General features: G+C 41.2%; 1 pseudogene; it reads left to right on the forward strand.

Annotated features, from left to right (window-relative positions):
* The window catches only part of LOC136315032 (mediator of RNA polymerase II transcription subunit 7-like), a 78,305-nt pseudogene that overhangs the window by 32,833 nt on the left and 22,940 nt on the right, over positions 1-22,532 (forward strand).

The following is a 22,532-nucleotide window of genomic DNA, read 5'->3' on the forward strand; positions in this document are numbered from 1 at the left end:
GCTTGAGCGTGGGCTCATCTGGTTGGAGTGGGGTCTTGCCAGCTTGGACCCAGGGTCGCTGGCTCCAGCAGGAGGTTGCTCAGTCTGCTGAAGGCCCGTGGTCAAGACACATATGAGAAAGCAATCAAAGAACAACTAAGGTGTTGCAATGAAAAACTAATGATTGATGCTTCTCATCTCTCCGTTCCTGTCTGTCCCTCTGTCTGTCTCTGTTAAAAAAAAAAAAAAACAAAAAAAACACTAGAAAGATTCAATAAATAAAAATTTTTAAAAAACCCAAAAAATGGTGAGTTGCCTGACCAGGCGGTGGCGCAGTGGATAGAGCGTTGGACTGGGATGTGGAGGACCCAGGTTCGAGACCTTGAGGTCGTCAGCTTGAGCGCAGGTTCATCTGGTTTGAGCAAAGCTCACCAGCTTGGACCTAAGGTCGCTGGCTCGAGCAAGGGGTTACTCGGTCTGCTGAAGACCCACGGTCAAGGCACATATGAGAAAGCAATCAATGAACAACTGAGGTGTTGCAACAAAAAACTGATGATTGATGCTTCTCATCTCTCTCTGTTCCTGTCTGTCTGTTTGTATCTATCTCTCTGACTCTCTCTCTATCTCTGTATATATATAAAAAAAATGGTGAGCACCTGAGAAATACTTTCTCCCTCGCCCTCCCTGCCCTTCCCTCCTAAGATGGCATGTCTGGGTTTAAATTATAAACCCTGAGATCCTGGAGAAAAGAGGGTCCATCTGCATGGAATTTTATGACTCCTCTGGTCTCTGCAATGATTGATGTTCCCTGTCCACCTGGTTGCTGCTTCCTCTGGTGGCCATCATGGCACCAGTAACTGACCATCTTGATCAGGTTGATTGCTTGACCCTTACGCTCCAGCCCAGCCTGACTTCTGCTTTTACTTCACGTGGACCTGGCTGCATTTCTGCTCTTCTCTGTCTGGCACCTCTTTGCTCAGCAACCCTGCTCCCTCCCTCTAACCCCTACTTTCCCTTCGGCCACGACATTGTCTGATCTTTGCTGCCCCATCTCAGTTTTCTGACCATTTGTCCCCTCTCTGAACTCTTTTTTTTTAAGACTTTTAAACATTTCAACTAAGTCTTTTTTTTTTAATATTAATATTAATATTTTTTTATTAAATTTAATGCAGTGACATTGATAAATCAGGGTACATATGTTGAGAGAAAATATCCCTAGATTATTTTGACATTTGATTGTGCTGTATACCCCTCCCGCAAAGTTAAATTGTCTTCTGTCACCTTCTATCTGGTTTTCTTTGTGCCCCTCCCCTCCCCTAACCCCTCTCTCCTTCTTCACCCCCTCCCCCAACCCCCCCCGCCCCTGTTGCCATCACATTCTTGTTCATGTCTCTGAGTCTCATTTTTATGTCCCTTCTATGTATGGATTCATCTCAGTTTTTTTTCTGATTTACTTATTTCACTCCGTATAATGTTATCAAGGTCCATCCATGTTATTGTAAATGATCCAATGTCATCATTTCTTATGGCTGAGTAGTATTCCATAGTATATATGTACCAAAGTTTTTTAATCCACTCGTCCTCTGACGGACACTTGGGCTGTTTCCAGATCTTCGCTATTGTGAACAATGCTGCCACAAACATGCGGGTGCATTTCTCCTTTTCGAGCCGTTCTATGGTGTCCTTGGGGTATATTCCTAAAAGTGGGATAGCTGGGTCAAAAGGCAGTTCGATTTTCAGATTTTTGAGGAATCTCCATACTGTTTTCCACAGTGGCTGCACCAGTCTGCATTCCCACCAGCAGTGCAGGAGGGTTCCCTTTTCTCCACATCCTCGCCAGCACTTATTCTGTGTTGTTTTGTTGATAAGTGCCATTCTGACTGGTGTGAGGTGATATCTCATTGTGGTTTTAATTTGCATTTCTCTAATGATTAGTGATGTTGAGCATTTTTTCATATGCCTATTGGCCATCTGTATGTCCTCTTTGGAGAAGTGTCTATTCATCTCTTTTGCCCATTTTTGGATTGGGTTGTTTGTCTTCCTGGTGTTGAGTTTTACAAGTTCTTTATAAATTTTGGTTATTAACCCCTTATCAGACGTATTGTCAAATATGTTCTCCCATTGTGTAGTTTGTCTTTTTATTCTGTTCTTGTTGTCTTTAGCTGTGCAAAAGCTTTTTAGTTTGATATAGTCCCATTTGTTTATCCTGTCTTTTATTTCACTTCCCCGTGGAGATAAATCAGCAAATATATTGCTCCGAGAGATGTCGGAGAGCTTACTGCCTATGTTTTCTTCTAAGATGCTTATGGTTTCACGGCCTACATTCAAGTCTTTTATCCATTTTGAGTTTATTTTTGTGAGTGGTGTAAGCTGGTGATCTAGTTTCATTTTTTTGCAGGTAGCTGTCCAATTTTCCCAACACCATTTGTTAAAGAGGCTGTCTTTACTCCATTGTATTTCCTTACCTCCTTTGTCAAATATCAGTTGTCCATAGAACTGTGGGTTTATTTCTGGGTTCTCTGTTCTATTCCATTGATCTATATGCCTGTTCTTATGCCAGTACCAGGCTGTTTTGAGTACAATGGCCTTGTAGTATAACTTGATATCAGGAAGTGTGATACCTCCCACTTTATTCTTCTTTTTTAAGATTGCTGAGGCTATTCGTGTCCTTTTTTGGTTCCATATAAATTTTTGGAATATGTGTTCTATATCTTTGAAGTATGTCATTGGTATTTTAATTGGTATTGCATTGAATTTATAAATTGCTTTGGGTAATATAGACATTTTAATGATGTTTATTCTTCCTAACCATGAGCACAGTATATGCTTCCACTTGTTAGTATCTTCCTTGATTTCTTTTATCAATGTTTTGTAATTTTCCGAGTACAAGTCTTTAGTCTCCTTGGTTAAGTTTACTCCTAGGTACTTTATTTTTTTGGTTGTAATTGTGAAGGGGATTGTTTCCTTAATTTCTCTTTCTGACTGTTCATTGTTGGTGTATAAAAATGCTTCTGATTTCTGAGTATTGATTTTATATCCTGCCACTTTGCTGAATTTATTTATCAGGTCCAGTAGTTTTTTGACTGAGACTTTAGGGTTTTCTATATACAATATCATATCATCTGCAAATAATGATAGTTTTACTTCTTCTTTTCCAACTTGAATGCCTTTTATTTCTTCTTCTTGTCTGATTGCTGTGGCTAGGACTTCCAGGACTATGTTAAATAAGAGTGGTGAAAGGGGGCACCCCTGCCTTGTTCCTGATCTTAAGGGTATTGCTTTTAATTTTTGCCCATTGAGTATGATGTTGGCTGTGGGTTTCTCATAGATGGCTTTTATCATGTTGAGGTATGTTCCCTGTATTCCCACTTTGCTGAGAGTTTTGATCATGAATGGGTGCTGGATTTTATCAAATGCTTTTTCTGCATCTATTGAAATTATCATATGGTTTTTCTCCTTCTTTTTGTTTATGTGATGAATCACATTGATTGATTTACGAATATTGTACCAGCCTTGCCTCCCCAGAATAAATCCCACTTGATCATGGTGTATGATTTTTTCCATATATTGTTGGATCCGGTTTGCTAATATTTTGTTGAGGATTTTAGCATCTATATTCATCAGAGATATTGGCCTATAATTTTCTTTCTTTGTGTGGTCTTTGCCTGGTTTTGGAATCAGAATTATGCTTGCCTCATAAAAGGAGTTTGGAAGTCTTCCTTCCTCTTGAATTATTTGAAATAGTTTGAGAAGGATAGGAGTTAGTTCTTCTTTGAATATTTGGTAGAATTCCGTTGTGAAGCCATCGGGCCCCGGACTTTTCTTTGTTGGGAGTTTTTTGATAACTGTTTCGATCTCCTTTGGTGTAATTGGTCTGTTTAAGTTTTCTGATTCTTCCAGATTGATTTTTGGAAGATTGTACGTTTCAAGGAATTTGTCCATTTCATCTAGGTTGTCTAGTTTTTTGGCATACAGTTCTTCATAGTATTTTCTTACAATATTTTGTATTTCTGTTGTGTCAGTTGTTATTTCTCCTCTCTCATTTCTAATTTTATTTATTTGAGTCCTCTCTCTTTTTCTTGGTGAGTCTACTTAAAGGTGCATCAATCTTGTTTACCTTTTCAAAGAACCAGCTCCTACTTTCATTGATCCTCTGTATTGTTTCTTTAGCCTCTATGTCATTTATTTCTGCTCTGATCTTTATTATTTCCTTCCTTCTACTACATTTGGGCTTTACTTGCTGTTCTTTTTCTAATTCTTTTAGATGCAGGGTTAAGTTGTTTATTTGAGCTTTTTCTAGCTTCTGAAAGTGTGCCTGTAGTGCTATGAACTTCCCTCTCAGCACTGCTTTCGCTGTGTCCCATAAATTTTGAGTTGTTGTATGCTCATTGTCATTCGTTTCTAGGAATTTCTTTATTTCTTCTTTGATCTCATTCTTAATCCATTCATTATTTAACACCCTGCTATTTAGTTTCCATGTGTTTGAGAATTTTTGAGCTTTTCTGCTGTGATTCATTTCTAGTTTCATGCCGTTGTGATCGGAAAAAGTGCTTGATATGATTTCAGTCTTCTTAAATTTGTTGAGAGCACTTTTGTGCCCTAACATGTGGTCTATCCTAGAGAATGTACCATGAGCACTTGAAAAGAATGTATATTCTGCTGCTTTAGGGTGAAAGGTTCTGAAGATATCTATTAAATCGAGTTGATCTAGTGTTTCCAATAAGTCTGCTGTTTCTTTGTTAATTTTCTTTCTTGAGGATCTATCTAGTGATGTTAGTGGGGTATTGAAATCCCCTACTATTATAGTATTGCTGTTGATCTCGCCCTTTAAATCCATCAAAATCTGTTTTATATATTTGGGTGCTCCTATATTAGGTGCATAGATATTTATAATAGTTATATCTTCCTGTTGGATTACTCCCTTTATCATTATGTAGTGGCCTTCTTTATCTCTTACTATATCCTTTGTTTTAAAGTCCAATTTGTCTGATATAAGTATTGCTACCCCAGCTTTTTTTTCATTTCCGTTTGCATGAAACATTTTTTTCCATCCTTTTACCTTCAATCTGTGTGTGTCTTTTGTTCTAAGGTGTGTCTCTTGTAGACAACATATGTATGGGTCCTGTTTTCTTATCCACGCAGCTACCCTATGTCTTTTGATTGGATCATTTAATCCATTTACATTTAAGGTTATTATTGATATGTAGTTGTTTATTGCCATTTTCTTCTTTAAAGGTGTATTCCTTTTTCTTTCTTTTTTTTTTTTTCTGTATTCTTTTCCCACTTTATCTGTTTACACCAGGCCCCTTAATATTTCCTGCAGCATTGGTTTGGTTGTAATGAATTCCTTGAGTTGTTTTTTGTCTGGGAAGCTTTTTATTTCTCCTTCAATTTTAAACGATAGCCTTGCTGGATAAAGTAGTCTTGGTTGTAGGTTCTTGTTCTGCATTACTTTGAATATTTCTTGCCATTCCCTTCTGGCCTCAAGTGTTTCTGTTGAGAAGTCAGATGTCATCCTTATGGGGGCTCCTTTGTAGGTGATAACTTTTTTTTCTCTTGCAGCTTTTAATATTTTCTCTTTATCGCTTAGCTTTGGTATTTTAATTATGATGTGTCTTGGTGTAGGTTTCTTTGGGTTTCTCTTTAATGGAGTCCTCTGTGCTTCTTGGATTTGTGAGAGTTTCTCTTGCATTAATTTAGGAAAGTTTTCAGCTATGATATGATTGAACAAAGTCTCTATCCCTTGTTCTTTTTCTTCTTCTTCAGGAACCCCTATGATGCGGATGTTATTTCTCTTCATGTTGTCACAGAGCTCTCTAAGAGTTTCCTCTGACTTTTTGAGTCTTTTTTCTCTTTTCTTCTCTGCTTTCATGCCTTCATTCCAGTTGTCTTCTAACTCACTGATTCGATCCTCTGCTCTATCTATCCTGTTTTTAATTCCTTCCATTGTGGTCTTTATTTCTGATATTGTATTTGTCGTCTCCAACTGATTCTTTTTTATACTTGCTATTTCTTTATTTAGGTTTTCAAACTCCCCCTCCATTGTTGTTCTAAGATTCCCTAAGCATCCTTACAATCATTATTTTGAACTCCGCATCTGGAAGTTTGATTATTTCCATATCACTCAGTTCATCTCTCGAAAGTGTCTCTTGTGGTTTCATTTGGATTGCACTCCTTTGTTTTCTCATCTTCTTCTTCTTTTTTTTTTTTTTTATTTGTAGAGTTGATTGAGTCTAGGCTTGGTGTTGTCTGCCTCCAGTTTTCAGTTGTGTTATTTTTAGGTCTTCGTGGGTTGGTATCAGCTATTATTTGTAATCCACTTTCGGATTTGGGCAGCTTTGAAGTCTTGATTTGTTTGTTTTCTTAACAGGTGATAGTCTTGTTAACTGATCTCAGCAGGGGGCTTCCTTGAAACTGTATCCAGGAATGCTGTGGGTGTAACCTGAGACGCTGAAGGTCTCTTCCTCCAACTAATCTCACTGGGGGCAGGGTTTTTTCTCTCAGCTTCAGTAGGGGGAGGTGTATCTCAGATCTCCATGGAGACCTGAGTTACTGCCCCTCCTCCCCACTTCTTGTTTTCAGCTGTGTCTTGTTGTGCTGATTGGAGCTGGATAGATGTCCGGAGATCTCTGATCCGGAAGCACTTCAGCTCTGTTTTGTGAAAGGTTCAGTCCCTCCCCCAGCTATGGCCGCCTCCAGCACGAATGAGTCAGCTTTTTTATTTTGTTTCTTGCATACCTTAGCCCCTCACAGTCTGTCCCTCTCCCTGTCTTTTCCACTTGGGAGATAAGCTGGTCTTTTCAACCCACCTTGCTCCCTGGTCGCCAGGTAAGTGGCTGTGAGCAGTAGTTTCTGCTCTTTTTCCTCTGTGAAATCCTCTCTGGGCTCTCCTTCAACTAAGTCTTAAATATAATATATTGAATGCCCATGTACTCATCACCAGCTTCAACAATAACTACTCTTGACCAATCTTGTTTTCATCTGTTTCCCCCTCTCACATCCCCCCCCCCCCCCCCTCAGATGACTTCGAGGGAAATCTCAGACATCATATGTTTTGGAAGCTTTTTCATATCCCCTGTGGCAACTTGACATCTCTAAAATGCACGAGCTCCTCACTCAGTACCTAGGCTAGATTCACCAACAGTTGTAGGAAGCTCAGACTTTGTAACTCTAGTTCCACTCACATGTTGCATCTGTCTAAGAATTCTGCATAAATCAGTAGTGATTAAGATAGTAACCCTGGCCTGACCTGTGGTGGCGCAGTGGATGGGGCGTCGGCCTGGAACGCTGAGGTTGCTAGTTCGGGGCCCTGCACTTGTCTGGTCAAGGCACATATGGGAGTTGATGCTTCCTGCTCCTCCCCCCACCCCTAAAATAAATAAATAAATTTTAAAAAAATAGTAATCCTGTAACTTATCTACTTTAATGAACAACAACAACAAAAATCAGTGCACCAATGACTTTTAAAGATCTAGATGCTTCTAAAGCACTTTAAAGTGTTTGATGTTTGCTTCTATGTAGTAGTTAAAGTCCCTTCCCTCCTCTTCCCCCTTCCCCTATGCTGTTTACCTAATTAGCTTGCTTAGCAAAACCTGCCTGTATTGGTAAGTCCATTAATTTCTACTCAGTTCTGGTCTGAGTGAATGAGGTTTTATATATATATATATATGGTTTTGTAAGTTGTTTTTATTTTTCTTTACAGTGGAGAGAAAGTACAAAGAACTCAAACCAGTTTTTTAGATCTAATTTATTGGGAAGATTAGGACTGCAGGGAAAACTGGAGAACGACTACCTCATTTTGCAGAGATGTCTTGAACTTGCTCCTGTACAGGGACAAATTTTACTTAGATAAAATGGCACTCTCTGCTCTTTCTAAATGACTTCTCCAACAGCTTGCAGCATGAGCATCAGTAATAAAAGCCCGGACTCTCATTTCCCATAATGATAGAAGTGGCTGCAGCTTCCCCCTAGCTCAGAAGTTTGTTTAGTTAGCATAAGAACTCCAGAGGCTTGCTTTTTGCCAAAACATGCCAACGTTCCCAGGATGATGAGCGTATTAGCTTTGTAGTAACAGAGTTCAGAATGCGCTACAGCAAAGTACGGCACCTTGGCATACTGCGTATTTTAAGCTAAAGGAATTTGAGAACAGGCAGGTGCAGGAAGGACTCTCACACCTTCTCCTGGAGCAGGTCATAATACACTTAGGTGAACGTGCCCTCTTCATACCAGGAGGGAAGGAGACTGACTCAGCTCCAGGAGAAATCCCAATAAAATAGGAAAGGAGAGTAGTCCCAGCAGAGCTGTGGTTTCCAGCAAATATTTAAAAAAAATTTGTTTTTATGTACTCATTTTAAAGAGGAGAGAGAGAGAAGGGGGGAGGAGCAGGAAGCATCAACTCCCATAGGTGCCTTGACCAGGCAAGCCCAGGATTTCAAACCTGCGACCTCAGAGTTCCAGGTTGACACTTTATCCACTGCGCCACCACAGCTCAGACTTCCTCAGTTTTTTAGGATTTTACATAGAATCCTATAGTCTAAATTTTATTTTTCACAATGAGGTTTTTTAAAACTACTTTTTGGAACTGTGAAAGCACACACCCATATACACACCAATGAGACAGATACAAATTTAAACAGAAGTGAAGATTGCCAATATGTGAACGATGCCAAAAGACTAGCTTGTTTTGTGCTGACCTCACACTCTTTATGAATATGGCTGCATAGGTAAATAATGCACCAAGGATAAAAATGAAACAAAGTGTATCCCTTACATGCAAAACAAAACTGTAGACCAAAAAGAGGCCACACACTAACCCTGAGCAGTTCAGGGGAGGCCTGCATGGAGGGCCTTACAGACTCAGAGACCGACAGTAACCGCATAGGATGGTCTGAAATGAAAACTCTACCTACAAGTCATGGCAGGGATTTAAGTCCCAGGTAGGTATCTTCCTTGACAAAGGTCAATCGTTATCTTAACTGAGCCTGTCTATTGTCTTTTTGCATCTACAGTAACACACCTTTGGAATGTCTGGGTAATTTCCTTTTTTCTGGGCTCCTTATGACACCAGAGCTAGGACCACAAAACCCCTCCTTGTTACTGTGACCGTGTTAATTGTTAACTGCTAATTATCCTATACCCACAAATGTAAAAGAAATATGTATCTATTAATTTTACTTTTGATCCTTGAGATTTCCCCACTTTGGTTTCTCCCGCCTCCCTAATCTACCACCAGTGGATTTCATGTAACCCCTTACACCACCTCCTTTGACTCTGATATATACAATAAGTGGTCAGACTGCCATTCTCTGGAGCATTTTCTCAATCCGTTGAGATTTTACTTTCCGGCAATTGTCATCAGATTGGCTCAAATAAACTCATAAAAACTTTCTATAGGCTTATGTGTTTCTTACATTGACAAAATAAATCTGGGTGTTTTGAAACTTTGAGTAAATAAGTTTCAGGAATAGTATAAAGATTTTTTGAGGTTCTTTTTATTTATATCTCTGAACATTTTATAATGTTATCAGGTATATTTGGAAAGTATTTTCTGTGAACAGCAAAAATTGTAAATGGTTGAGGAAGCTGTTCATTAACATCTTCAAATTAAATAATCACCAATTAAGGATTATGAGCTGTTCTCAGATATTCCACATGCTTTGACTTTGAAATGGAAATTTCCTATAACTTGACTCTCAAGCTTCTAGAGGACTTACGTGTATCCTGAGTTTTCAAGACAAGCTGTTAAATTATTACCATTTTGTGAGGCCAGGAGCTGCCATCGTGGCCATTCACATGCAGGTTCCCATTGGATTCAGGCAGACAGTAAAGAAATGGCGGAGTTGGAGGATGGTGGGCCATTCTGTTTATTGGTGTCTCACCAAGACAGGCAAACCACAAGAGAAGACAAGGGAAAAGCAGAAAACCAGCTTTTCCCATGAAGGGCAAGGGATCAGGGAGACCCCTGCAATGGTGATAGCAGGAACCGAGAGAGCCCGAGCTCCTGGTCTGCCCCACTTTATAGTGTAGAAACCAAAACCTTTTTTTTTTTTTTTTTTTTTTTTAGAAACCAAAACCTTTAATCCAATATACAAACAAGGAAGTCTCTGATACAAAGTCACCTATCTGAGGCATAACGGGATTCCTTATGAGAGTGCACCAACCACTATCATGTAATCAGTCTAGGGTGTAGGGAAAAGCTTAGTCTTAAAACTAAGCCTTAGGCTATAATGACCTGGCCTGCTTACAGCCTGTCCCCCACACCCAATACAAACTATAAGCGAGCAAACATATATATCATATTCACAAACTTATTTGACCAACACATTTACAAAAACTTAAGTGAATTGGACTTTTCTTGATATTAAACAACAAAAAAAGTCAGAAATAAAAAATATACTGATTCAGTCAGTAGTCATTGTTTTAAGAAGCAAAATTAATGCTGGCTATCTTATGCAGAAAGAAAAAAAAAAGACATTCATTGCAAGAACACTAAGGGCTCAGAAAATCAAGAGGTAGATGATGAAACATCTTGGGAAATGAGCAAAAACCAAGGGGATTCAGGAGGGTGAGACAACAGGAGCCCTGGCAGAAAGTCCACTGCACACCATTGCCACTGGGTGACCTCCAACTAGCTACATTCTTGTGACACTTGCTCAAGATTTAAATTCCTAGTGAAAGCATCTGATTGGCTGAGTCTGTCATGTGGCTTTGTTGGAATAAGGAGGAGCATATTGCTCCTTCTGTTTCCATAGTGATAAAATAACCAACTCCCACCAACTATATACAATGGAGACACCTCATGGAAGATAAGTTACTAATAGAAAGAAAAGAGGGTTGAATGCTGGACTGCCCAAATGACAATTGTCTACTATAGATGGCAAGTTCGATAAAAGTCCAAAACTCTCAAGTTCAAAGTTGTGTGTTTATTGAGCTCACCTAACTAGTTAGATCTTGGTCTTTGATACCATGAAACCGTCTCCTTGGAGAAAAAAAACTGATTCCAGGGCTAGAACAGGGTAAGGACAAGATGGGCCAGGAACAGGGTGGCCCCTAGGTATGTGAGACATCAGGAAAATCATTTCTGCAGGCTCTCTGTCGATATAAAACTTTGTATTAAAAAATGTATTACTGCCTGACCTGTGGTGGCACAGTGGATAAAGTGTCGACCTGGAAATGCTGAGGTCGCTGGTTTGAAACCCTGGGCTTGCCTGGTCAAGGCACATATGGGAGTTGATGTTTCCAGCTCCTTCCCCCTTCTCTCTCTCTGTCTCTCTCTCTCTGCCTCTTTCTCTCCTCTCTAAAAATGAATAAAAAAAAAAAAAAAAATGTATTACTGCCTGACCTGTGGTGGTGCAGTGGATAAAGCGTCGACCTGGAAATGCTGAGGTCACCGGTTCAAAACCCTGGGCTTGTCTGGTCAAGGCACATATGGGAGTTGATGCTTCCAGCTCCTCCCCCCCTTCTCTCTCTCTGTCTCGCCTCTCTCTCTTGTATCCATGATATTCGATCTTCTCTTCCTTAATGGCATCTGAGGGTGGTTTTGTTGATAGTATTAATGAGATTTAATAAAGAATAAAAAGTTAAAAAAAATTAAAAATTGAAGAGTTGTTTTTTTTAAAAAAATTAATAATGAAATAAAGAAAAATAAAATAAAATAAAAATTTAAAAAATAAAAAAAAAGAAAATTATTCCCCCCCTCCTTTTTTCCTCTCCTCTCCTCTCCCCTCTTTCTTGAGAAAATCTTGTGGTGAACTGTGAATTATATTGTACTAAATAGAACAAACAATGCCTGTAATGGAGGGCCTGAATTGGGGAGAAGTGATAAAGGGGCAAAAAAATAAAAATAAAAATAAAAGGGTGTATGGACCCACAAAAAGCAAATAAGAAAAAAATTTGGGTCAAGAATAAAATGATTTGCTTTTAGGTGTTGGTTAACTAAGAGTTATGATGAGAGGAATAAGAGGGAAACAGGAAAATGGGGGGGACAAATTAAAAAATTACTAATGTATTTAGTGGAACAAGAACTAGATAAAATGGAGAGCCAGGGATGGGAGCACTGCTAGTGTGTTAAAAAGGTGAAGTAAAAACCCCCCAAAATGCCACAAATATAAGTTTGAGTCCCAGATAAGATATTGTTCGTTATTGAGGTTTAAATGAGAGGAGACATAAAGGAGAAAGGAAGAAACTAATATAGAGGGAGAACAGAAAGAGAGAGAGAGAGAAAAAAAGAGGGAACCACTAAAAGAAGAAAAAAGAAAAAAGAGGAGAGAGAGAGAGAGAGAAAGAGTTAAGGGTTTTGGAGAGCAACCCTCATAGAGAGAAAGGAAGAGGAAAGAAAAGATAATGGGAGATGTAACACTTATGGGTAGTGTAGTTCAAGGAGAGGAGAGAGTAAGACTGGCAGAGAGTTAAACGACCAAATTGGAGGAGGAAAAAAAAAATCAAGAATGAAGATAAGAGAAACAAATGAACAAATATAATAAAATGGGATAGGTTATAAAGTCTGCAGATTATTGTTGATTTTGAGAGGTTATCTTCTTGCTTTTTCTTTTCTCTCCCTCTTCCTGGTTGGTGACTCTACACCCCGGGTTCTGCCCCTTTGGCACACTCAGGTAGAGGTTTGTAGTTGATAAGTCTCTATGGCGATGTCATGTATTGTGCCAGGTAGAGGTTTGCAGTTGATAAGTCTCTATGGCAATGTCATGTATTGTGCTTCAGTCTCATTGGCAGTCGAGGCTCATTAGCATTTATAGGCTCCGCCAGTGAGAGAGTCTGTGTTCCTGGAGCTTTTCTCCTTGTCTTTCCTTCCTCAATTAGTAGCCTGATAATCCAGCTATGGGGTTGCTGCTGCCTCTGCCTGGATAGTAAGAGGCTCAAAGAGCTGGCAACTCCCCACTCTATTCTCACTCAGCACTGGGCTCTGGGTGAGGCTCAGTCAATCAGAGCTGCTAGCATAATCAGGCGGGGCTTCCACCCACTCAAAGACCTCTGGCTCTGCCACTCTGTGGGATAACACGGGCGCGCACTGCCGAGGCACTTGGAGGAATCTCTCGCCCACTATCTGCGTGCACAGACCAGGATATCAGGCCGGCCGCCTCACCCTCTGAGTGAAACCCCCACCTGCATGGAAAAGTTCCGGCGTTGGAATTGGCTCTTGCTCCGTCCCGTGTGACACTTTCCCAGGGCGCTGGGGCGGCCCGGAGATTCTGCCTTCAGCCCACACAAAGGCCTCTGACTCTGCCCCTCTGTGGGGTAACACAGGCATGCACTGCCGAGGCACTCAGAGGAATCTCTCACTCACTCTCCGCGCGTGCCGACCAGGCTATCAGGCCAGCCACCTCACCCTCTGAGTGAATCCCCCTCCCGCACGGAAAAGTTCCAGCATTGGAATTGGCTCTCGCTCCCTTCCCATGTGCGGCTCCCTCAGGGCGCTGGGGTGGCCCGGAGATTCCACTTTTGGCCCACACAAAGGCCTCTGACTCTGCCTCTCTGTGGGATAACACGGGCACACACTCCCGGGGCTTTGGAAGGAATCTCTCACCCACTATCTGCATGTGCCGACCAGGAGATTGGGGAAAATGGCTGCCCCGCTTGTCTTTCTTTGTCTGGGTTTGGCGCGAGTGTTAGCTTGTATTGCCCGGGTTGCCACAGGAACAGTTTTTCCTCGGCTTGGATCTCTATGCCACAGCCTGGTTTGGCCGTTTGTGCCGCGGCCTGGATCTATTCACCCCCTTTGCCCGCCTTAGTTTCTATATTCTCAGTTCCCAGTGAAAGCTGCCCTGTTTAGGTTAGTGAGGAAGGTGGAGCATTTCTTACTCCCTATTACCTTCGGGGTTTGATTATATATTTAGCCAATTTTTCACTCGACCATACCTTCGGGTGTATTGTAAAACATCTGGAGGCTCCAAGGATAGGTTTTTCTGTTTCTGGTTGAAGATCTTGTTGAGTTTTGGGGGAGATTTACCGGTATCGCTTCCTACTGCGCCATTACTCTGACGTCATCCGGTAGATAGTTTTGTCTCCTCTCTCTCTCTCTCTCTCTCTCTCTCTGTCTCCCCCTCTCCAAAATGAATAAATAAATTTAAAAAATTTAAAAAAAAAAAACACCTTTCTCTAAAGCAGGCATCCCCAAACTACGGCCCGCGGGCCGCAATTTGGCCCCCTAAGGCCATTTATCCAGCTCCCACCACACTTTCAGAAGGGGCAACTCTCTTATTGGTGGTCAGTGAGAGGAGCACTGTATGTGGGAGCCCTCCAATGGTCTGAGGGACAGTGAACTGGTCCCCTGTGTAAAAAGTTTGGGCAGGCCTGGCTTGTGGTGGTGCAGTGGATAAAGCGTCAACCTAGAATGCTGAGGTCGCCAGTTCAAAACCCTGGGCTTGCCTGGTCAAGGCACATATGGGAGTTGATGCTTCCTGCTCCTCCCCCTGTTCTCTCTCTATCTATCCCCCCCTCTCTCCCCTCTCTCTCTATTAAAAATGAATAAATAAAACCTAAAAAAGTAAATAAAAAAATGTATTACCAAATTCAGGAGACTGCATAGGTATAGAAATTTAGCAATGAATAGTCAGACTAACCGATAGAGAAGGGTTGTGACATATGTATTGATTGTTCAAACAATACACAATGAAGATCCTTCAGTGTGTTTAGGCATTGTCCCTTCCTGTTCTTTGTCATCAAAAGCACTGTCTTTGGCTAAATCTATATCTCTCACCCTGAGATAAAAGGTAGCTACACTGTAATGACCCACAATGGCTCTTCAGAACCTGTGCTTATTGAAACAAGATAGATTTTCTTGCCTCTGCAGTTCTCTGATACCATTTACTCCTGATGTTCCGACATCTCTTGAGCAGCCTGTGAAAGTGGCCTTGTAATGGCTCAATCAGATGCTGCTACTGTGCTTTGTTGATGATATTCACCATGCCTAAAGTGTGCAGGAAAATAGAAACTATTATCTGTTTTCTGGACATGTTAAATTTCCTAGTCTGAATTTTGCAGCCTAAATGTAGAATAACATGTCTTCCAACGACGTCATCTCTTGAATGCCTCAGATCCTTAATCACTGCATTCCTGGGATTTGCTGGCTTGCAGTGTTGACCACCCCTTCCGCATGCCACCCGCAGAAGGGAGGGTACACGAGGGCCTGAGGGTGGAGTGAGGAGAGCAATATCTTTTATGCAGGAAATGTCTATCACCCCTCTGGCACCGCTTAAGATTCAGCTGGAAGGCAAGAAGTAACAGAAAGGAAAGGCTTGTTGTGTTACAGAGTATGTAGTGAACAAATAACTTAACAAATAGAGAGTGGTCTCCCAGCCTCTGGAATGTCCTGTCTGGTGGGATTGTCTTTGCTTGCCTGTGAGCCTTGGCCGCCAGACAGTCTAACAATGTGATCCACGATGGGGACTTTGGGCCACGCCCGATCAGTCCTGACCTGAACTAGAGAGGAGAGGTATTAGCCCACCCTCTGGGAAGGACTAGAGATTTAAGGTCACTCATGCGGGCAGTATGTGATTGTGTCCCAATAAAAACTCTGGACACCAAAGGCTCAGGCATACTTCCTTGGTTGGCAATTTCTCTATACATTGTCACGCATCGTGACTGGATGGGTGTCCTACGACACCCAACTCCACAGGGAGAGAACCAGCAGAGCTCCGCCTTTGGACCCCTCCTGGGCCCTGTCCTATATGCTCACCCCTTCACTGACTTAATGTGCTTCATTTCCCTGTAGTAAACGACAGCAATGGATATAACAATTTTCAGTGAATTCTGTGAGCTCCTCTGGTGAAGTATCAAACCTGAGGGAACCTCCTCGAACTTGAGGGCAGTCTTGTGGGGGCTGCTCCCTCAGACCTCGCAGTTTGGCTGACTCCGATAGCAGAGCAAAGGTCTCAACCACATTCATCAGGGAGAGGCAAGACCCAGGGCTGTAGATCAGAATATAGATGGGTGGGAGCTGACACACAGACCCACATGGAGCTCAAGTCCAAGGACCTGCAGTGGACCAAGACCTCTCAGCGCATCCTGTGTCCAAATGAGTAAGAGTCAAATGTGTCCCAGGTCAGCATGTCAGCACCATGCTGGTAGGCCCAACCTTGAGGGATCCCATGAAGGAAAGAAGAGGAAGGGAGCTTGAGGTCAGAAAAGTGCACCAAAGGGAAGAAATGAAACATGATGCCCCAACAAGTGAGGGTCCTGGTCCTGGCAGCTCCCAAGAGCCAAAAGAGGACTTAGAAAAGTTCAAGGAGAGCAGTCTTAAAGCACATGATCTCCTGAGGCACTAGCCCAGAGCTTGCTGGCGTCTAAGGGTGTTATAGCCCAGGAACATTTCTTTATGCCGAAAAATTAGGAAGTGCTCCAAACAATTATGGGAGTAGCACAGCCTGAAGGGGCCTCCATGAGCCAAGTCCAGCACAATCTGAGCACCAAAATGATTAAGCATAGTACTATTTATAAACCATTGAAAAAAAAATAGGAACTCATCAATCCATACAGCTAATTGTGGATAGAAGACAGACAGATAGATAGGAAAGAAGGAGGGAGGGCTCTCTTTTCTTTGCCTGGGGCCGAGGACAACTGATAAATGTGGAAGGAAAGCTGGAGTTGAACTGTCTTCCAAAAATCATCATTCTGGAAACATCTAGGTCAGGGGTCCCCAAACTACGGCCCGCGGGCCGCATGTGGCCCCCTGAGGCCATTTATCCGGCCCCCGTCGCACACCCGGAAGGGGCACCTCTTTCATTGGTGGTCAGTGAGAGGAGCATAGTTCCCATTGAAATACTGGTCAGTTTGTTGATTTAAATTTACTTGTTCTCTATTTTAAATATTGTATTCATTCCCATTTTGTTTTTTTTACTTTAAAATAAGATATGTGTAGTGTGCATAGGGATTCGTTCATAGTTTTTTTATAGTCCGGCCCTCCAATGGTCTGAGGGACAGTGAACTGGCCCCCTGTGTAAAAAGCTTGGGGACCCCTGATCTAGGTAGAGACTGGAACCGGCAAGAATCATGAATGAATGGCAAATCTAGGGGGACATCTTGAAGAGGAGCAGAGTGTTTATATATTCTTAAAGTGGCTCCCCCAAGAAGGTGTCTCAGTAACAAGGGAGGAAATAGAAGTTATTATACAGTGGAAACATCAGGCGACACCTAGACCCAGAGATCAGAACTAACGTTACCGATGAGAAACAGATGGACATCATGTATCTCCAAACATGACGCTCTGAGGAAGCAACGTCATCTGTGCAGCCTTCTGGCCAAGGGGACCTGACCTCAACCCCATTCCAAAGAAACACCAGACAAACTCAAGATGAGGAATGTCCTGTTTCAAAAAAAGGGGAAGGGGAGCAAAGGAGGAACTGTATTTTTATTTAAATGTTAATAATATAAAGGACAAAGAAAATGCAATGCTCTAACTCTAACGGAGTTTGAAGAGACATGAAGAATTAAATGGAATAACTGACCCAAGATGGGATCCTGTAGCAGAGGGACAAGTGCCATAAAAGACGTTATTAGGTTATCTGACAAAACTAAGCGAGGATGGCAGAGTATGGAATCAATGTAAATTTAACCCATTGATAACTGTACCATGATTGCTTAATAAATGATCCCTATCCTTAGGAACACACACAAAAGTATTTATGGATAAAGGGTCACAAAGAGCATTTTTCACTTTAACAATTTAAATAATCTCCTAAGAGGAAATGCACTTTATAAACCCTACCCATGACGCATGTGTTCTCAGAGTTTGGTCTCCTCCTATCAAAAGTGGGCCAAGAGCACTGACTTGCCCCCGGGAGTGTTATGTAAATTAACTAGTAAGTGTGAGGTGTTAGAAAGTAGAAACTCGGGCTACAGTGAAAAGAAACCACATTTAGCATGAGCTGGGTTTGAGAGGATGGGGTGGGGATGGACGGTGCAGGCTAAGATAGACTTGGAGCAGCAGATCCCGACCTTGGCCACTGGCTGGCTCAGCTGGGGGTATTTCAGTAGCTCAGATGCCCACGCTGCACCCAGACCAGTTGGTTCAGATGTGGGCTCCATTGTACTTTATGGCTTCCCCAGTGATTCCAAAATGCAGCCACGGTTGAGCACCTCTGCCTCAGAGGGATGTTCCCTGGTACTGGTCTCGGCTCTGTGGGGCTTCCATCTTTCTGTGGCCTCAACACAAAAGGACTGTTGGCAAGACCACCATGTCTGTTTTATGTTGTTGTTGTTGTTGTTTTCAATTACAGTTCACATTCAATATTAGCTTGTATTAGTCTCATGTGAACCACCATGTCTGTTTTAATTTTTATTGGGTCCAAACTAGTAGTGTGTCCTTACACAACTCCAGGGGAAACGGTACTGTTTACACCGTATTCTATGAAATGGGTCCCCAGAAATAAAAGTCCCAGTGAATGGGGCTGGAGTTGGCCAACAGGTAAGCCATAATTCAAGTGCTGGCCCAGGTTAGAGAAATGATTAATTTCACGTTCAGCTTCACTCTGAGAAGAAGCACACGAGTGTCTACTACCTGCGGTCAGCCTGGCTCATTCCTTGCAAGGGTTCTAGTGACGATGCCATGTCACTCCCTCCTTCATGAGTCTCAGCGGATGTTTGGGGGGATCTCCACAAAGAAGAGGGTGAGTGTGAAGCATAGCTGCCCATATGGTGGTGCTAAGAGGGGCTGGGAAAATACTCTGATGCCCCCTCCCCCATATCTGACTAACTTTGGGCTCCATCTTCCCACCATTGGATTCTTCTTTGGTTGAAGGATTTGCAGATAGCTATAAAAATGGAAATGTGATCTGGGCAAGAATCTAAATTAAAGTAGTGATCATTTTGATGCAATTGTTAATAATATTAACCTTTGCAGCGAGTGGGACTCCAGGGTAGGAGGCAATGGGGTTACAAGAGGTGAGGTAAGAGGTGTGGAGGTAAGAGGAATGAAGAAGGGAAGAAAGTTTTTATTCCCCGCCATTTTGTATGAGAAGTTGGGTTAGGGGAGGCGATCTCTGTAGGCATGACAGAAGTCTGTGAGTAGGGAGTGATGAAGGAGAAGAGGGGACCAAAGAAGAGGAATATGAAAAATACTCACTTACTTTACCATTTTATCTGGAGCCATCCTGACTAGTTAGTCTCTCATTTATTGAATAAGTAATTTTTGAGCCTCTGTTTAGCAGTGTTTTAAGTCCAGAGAATAAACATGAACAAGACATATCCTGTTCCTTCAGTAGTTTGCTGTTTAGTGTCAGAGACACATGGGCTGATGTAAGCTGAAAACATTAGAATACCAATCTCAAAATGTCTTTAATGATAATGGAATTTGTTCTCTCTCTCTCTCTCTCTCTCTCTCTCTTTCTCTCTCTCTCACACCACGAAATCTGGTGTGGCTGTTTTAGTGTTGGTTAATTCAGCAGCTCAACAATGTCAGTAAGGACCAGATTTTTTCCATTTTTCTCCTTTGTCAACTTCAGTGTCTTTGTTTCAAGTTGATTCTACTCTCACTTATAAAATGGCTGCCATAACTCCAGGCATCACTCATAGATCCCCAAACGTCCAAGACTGCTACTTCCACAAATATATTTTCTTTGTAGAGTGAAGAATCTTTCCTGGAACAGCACAACACATTGCCTTATGGCTTGTTAGCTGTGATTACCTTAAACCATGATTTACCTGAGATGTAGAGAGAAAAATGGATATTAGAACAAAACCAAAGTTCTGATAAATATGAAATAATAGGATATTGTAATTTTAATTTGCATTTTCCTGTTGACTAATACGGGTAAGCATCATTTCTTTTTTTTTTTTTTTTTTTTTTTTTTTTTACAGAGACAGAGAGGGAATTAGAGAGAGGGATAGATAGGGATAGACAGACAGGAACGGAGAAAGATGAGAAGCATTAATCATTAGTTTTTTGTTGCAACACCTTAGTTGTTCATTGATTGCTTTCTCATATGTGTGTCCTGACTGTGGGGCTACAGCAAACCGAGTAACCCCTTGCTCAAGCCAGCGACCTTGGGTCAAAGCTGGTGAGCTTTGCTCAAACCAGATGAACCTGCACTCAAGCTGGCGACCTTGGGGTCTCGAACCTGGGTCCTCCACATCCCAGTCCGACTCTCTATCCACTGTGCCACCGCCTAGTCAGGCAAGCATCATTTCACATGCTATTGACCACTCACATTTCCCCCTTCTAGAATGACCTGCTTATTTGTTTGCCTTCTTTTCAGTTAAGTTTATCCTTGTCTTACTGACTTGTAAGAGTTCTTTAAATACACTGGATGTGAATCCTTTGTCACTTAATAAATTACAGTGGCTTCGCTTCTTCCAAGGTACATTGTCTTGTCTACATATTGTGAATTATCTAGTCCAAAATATAATGCCAAGGTTGAGAAGCCCTGTCCTGTCTTATTCCATTTAATCACTTTTCAGCTTTTTCTTTGGATATTTAGCTCCATGCTTCTTTTTTTTCACCTCCATATTTCTAAATACTTTTTAAAAATATAACTTTATCCTTTGCTCACCCCCTCCTCTCTCTAAAGTAGTGATTACTGGTTTATTCTCAAATTTCAGATGTAGATGAAAACTCCCACTATTATGAAACACATCAAATAAGTTACCATTTGCAATTTGTTCTTGGGGATATCCTTTCATCCTCTCCGCTGCTTTCTCTCTAGGACTGCTTAGAGATACAGCCTGGAACCACCCTTCACTGTAATCCTGGGGATTTGCTCCACTTTCTCCCCTGTATTGGATTGTAAGTTTATTGGATCCCATCTCTTGTGCTTGTGATTTCTTCCTTCTTTTTGAAGGAGCAAAAGCTTCCATGTATGCATGAGACAAATTTCTTGACTGCTGGATTATCTGAAATATTTATTATTCTGCAGCCACTATTATTTAAGGTGGATAATTGGGTTGCATATAAAATTCTGGACTAGCCATCATTTCCCTTTAGAATTTTGAAAGCTTTGCTCCACTGTCCTCCAGCTTCCAGTGTTGCATGAAAGTTGATGAGTTCTTGACTCACAATTCTTTGTGTATTATTTTGTTCTTTAGAAGGTTTGGGATCTTTAATTACTCAGGTTCTGCAGCTTCATGGTCCTAGATCTTGATGTGGATCTTTCACACTTATTGGTCTGAGCACATGGAGGCCCCATTCACTCCAGACATTTATGTCCTTCGGTTCTAGAAAAACTGTCTTCTTCCATTTCTTTAATTTGTGAATGAAAAGGTTACTATATGATAAACCTGACAAGCTTCGGGGGTCATATGGCAGGCCTGACAAAGGTAACTACACAGGATAGTCTGATCACAAATTCCTGACTGGGCAGTTCATGGTGGGTAGGCATGTCCCAGGTCCACAGCTTCCTTAGCAAAGGTAGGCTTTTTCTGACCTTTCTTCTTATCCATCTGGATAACACACCTGGAAATGCCATAATAATTTTCCTCTCCTGCCCCTCAGAGGCAAAACCAGAACACCAGAGAACTCCCGATTGTTATCATGGTGCCTGATACCATCCCCATATGCTACAAATCTCATTTATTAACTGTCCTGTACCAACCGACATAAAAAAGTATGTGTCTCTCCATTTTGCCTTTTATCCAATCCTAGATATTTTCCCTCTTTGCTTTCTCCCGTCTCCCTAATCTACCATAAATGGATTTCATTTAACTCCCCTGATGTCTCCCGCTTTGACTGTAATATACAAAATAAGCTGCAAAACTGCCATTCTTTGAAGCATTTACCAAGCTGTTGAGGTCTTGTTTCCTGGCCATTATTGTCAGTTTGGCTCAAATAAGCTCATAAAAATTCTCTATAGGTTTGGATGTTTCTTACCTTGACTATTTTCTCTAATATCTTTCTTTCTGAAACTTCTATTTTTCAAGTTAAAAGTTTTTATCTTTTTTTTTTTTTTTGTATTATGAGTCCTTTCTCACAATGACGTTGAGGGAAAAAATAAAATGCATGGCTTATAAAGGAAAATCCATACTGAACTACATTTAGTAAAATATCAAGAAATAAATTTGTTGTATAGTTTGTACATGCACTTAAATAACAAGATCTAGCAGGAAGTTTAATAACCACCATGATTTTTTTTTAAAGTAGCAGTGAGTTCAAACTAATTTCAAGATGTCTGTAACAACTGCTATATGATTTGAAAATATCTGTGATTTCTATTGGTGACAAAGTTGTAGGATTACTGTACATTAATAATGGGAGAAATGAGGACAAAGATAAAATCTTAACAATATCTATTCCAGGAAAAAAATTAACCACTGTAAGAATCAGAGTATGAGGAATAATTTTCTACCTCCCTGTGTAGATTTGGAGTATAAATGGGTGCTATTGAACTTATAAATGAAAAAGGAAGATGAGGGGATGATTCAATAAAAGGGAGTAGCCTGCCTGGATGATGCTCTGCAGAGCTAGTTCTAAGTGGAACAAAACTGAACAAAGAAAAATTATTTGTATGAAATCTTTTATTAAAATAGGAGTAGGAAAGAAAAGTGATTTTTAGCCGTTCCTTTGAGAAACCGTAGATAGGTCTTTATCCTGGAAAAGCATAAATGGGAGA

This window comes from Saccopteryx bilineata, chromosome 11 (assembly GCF_036850765.1).
Source record: "Saccopteryx bilineata isolate mSacBil1 chromosome 11, mSacBil1_pri_phased_curated, whole genome shotgun sequence".
Classification (NCBI taxonomy): domain Eukaryota; kingdom Metazoa; phylum Chordata; class Mammalia; order Chiroptera; family Emballonuridae; genus Saccopteryx; species Saccopteryx bilineata.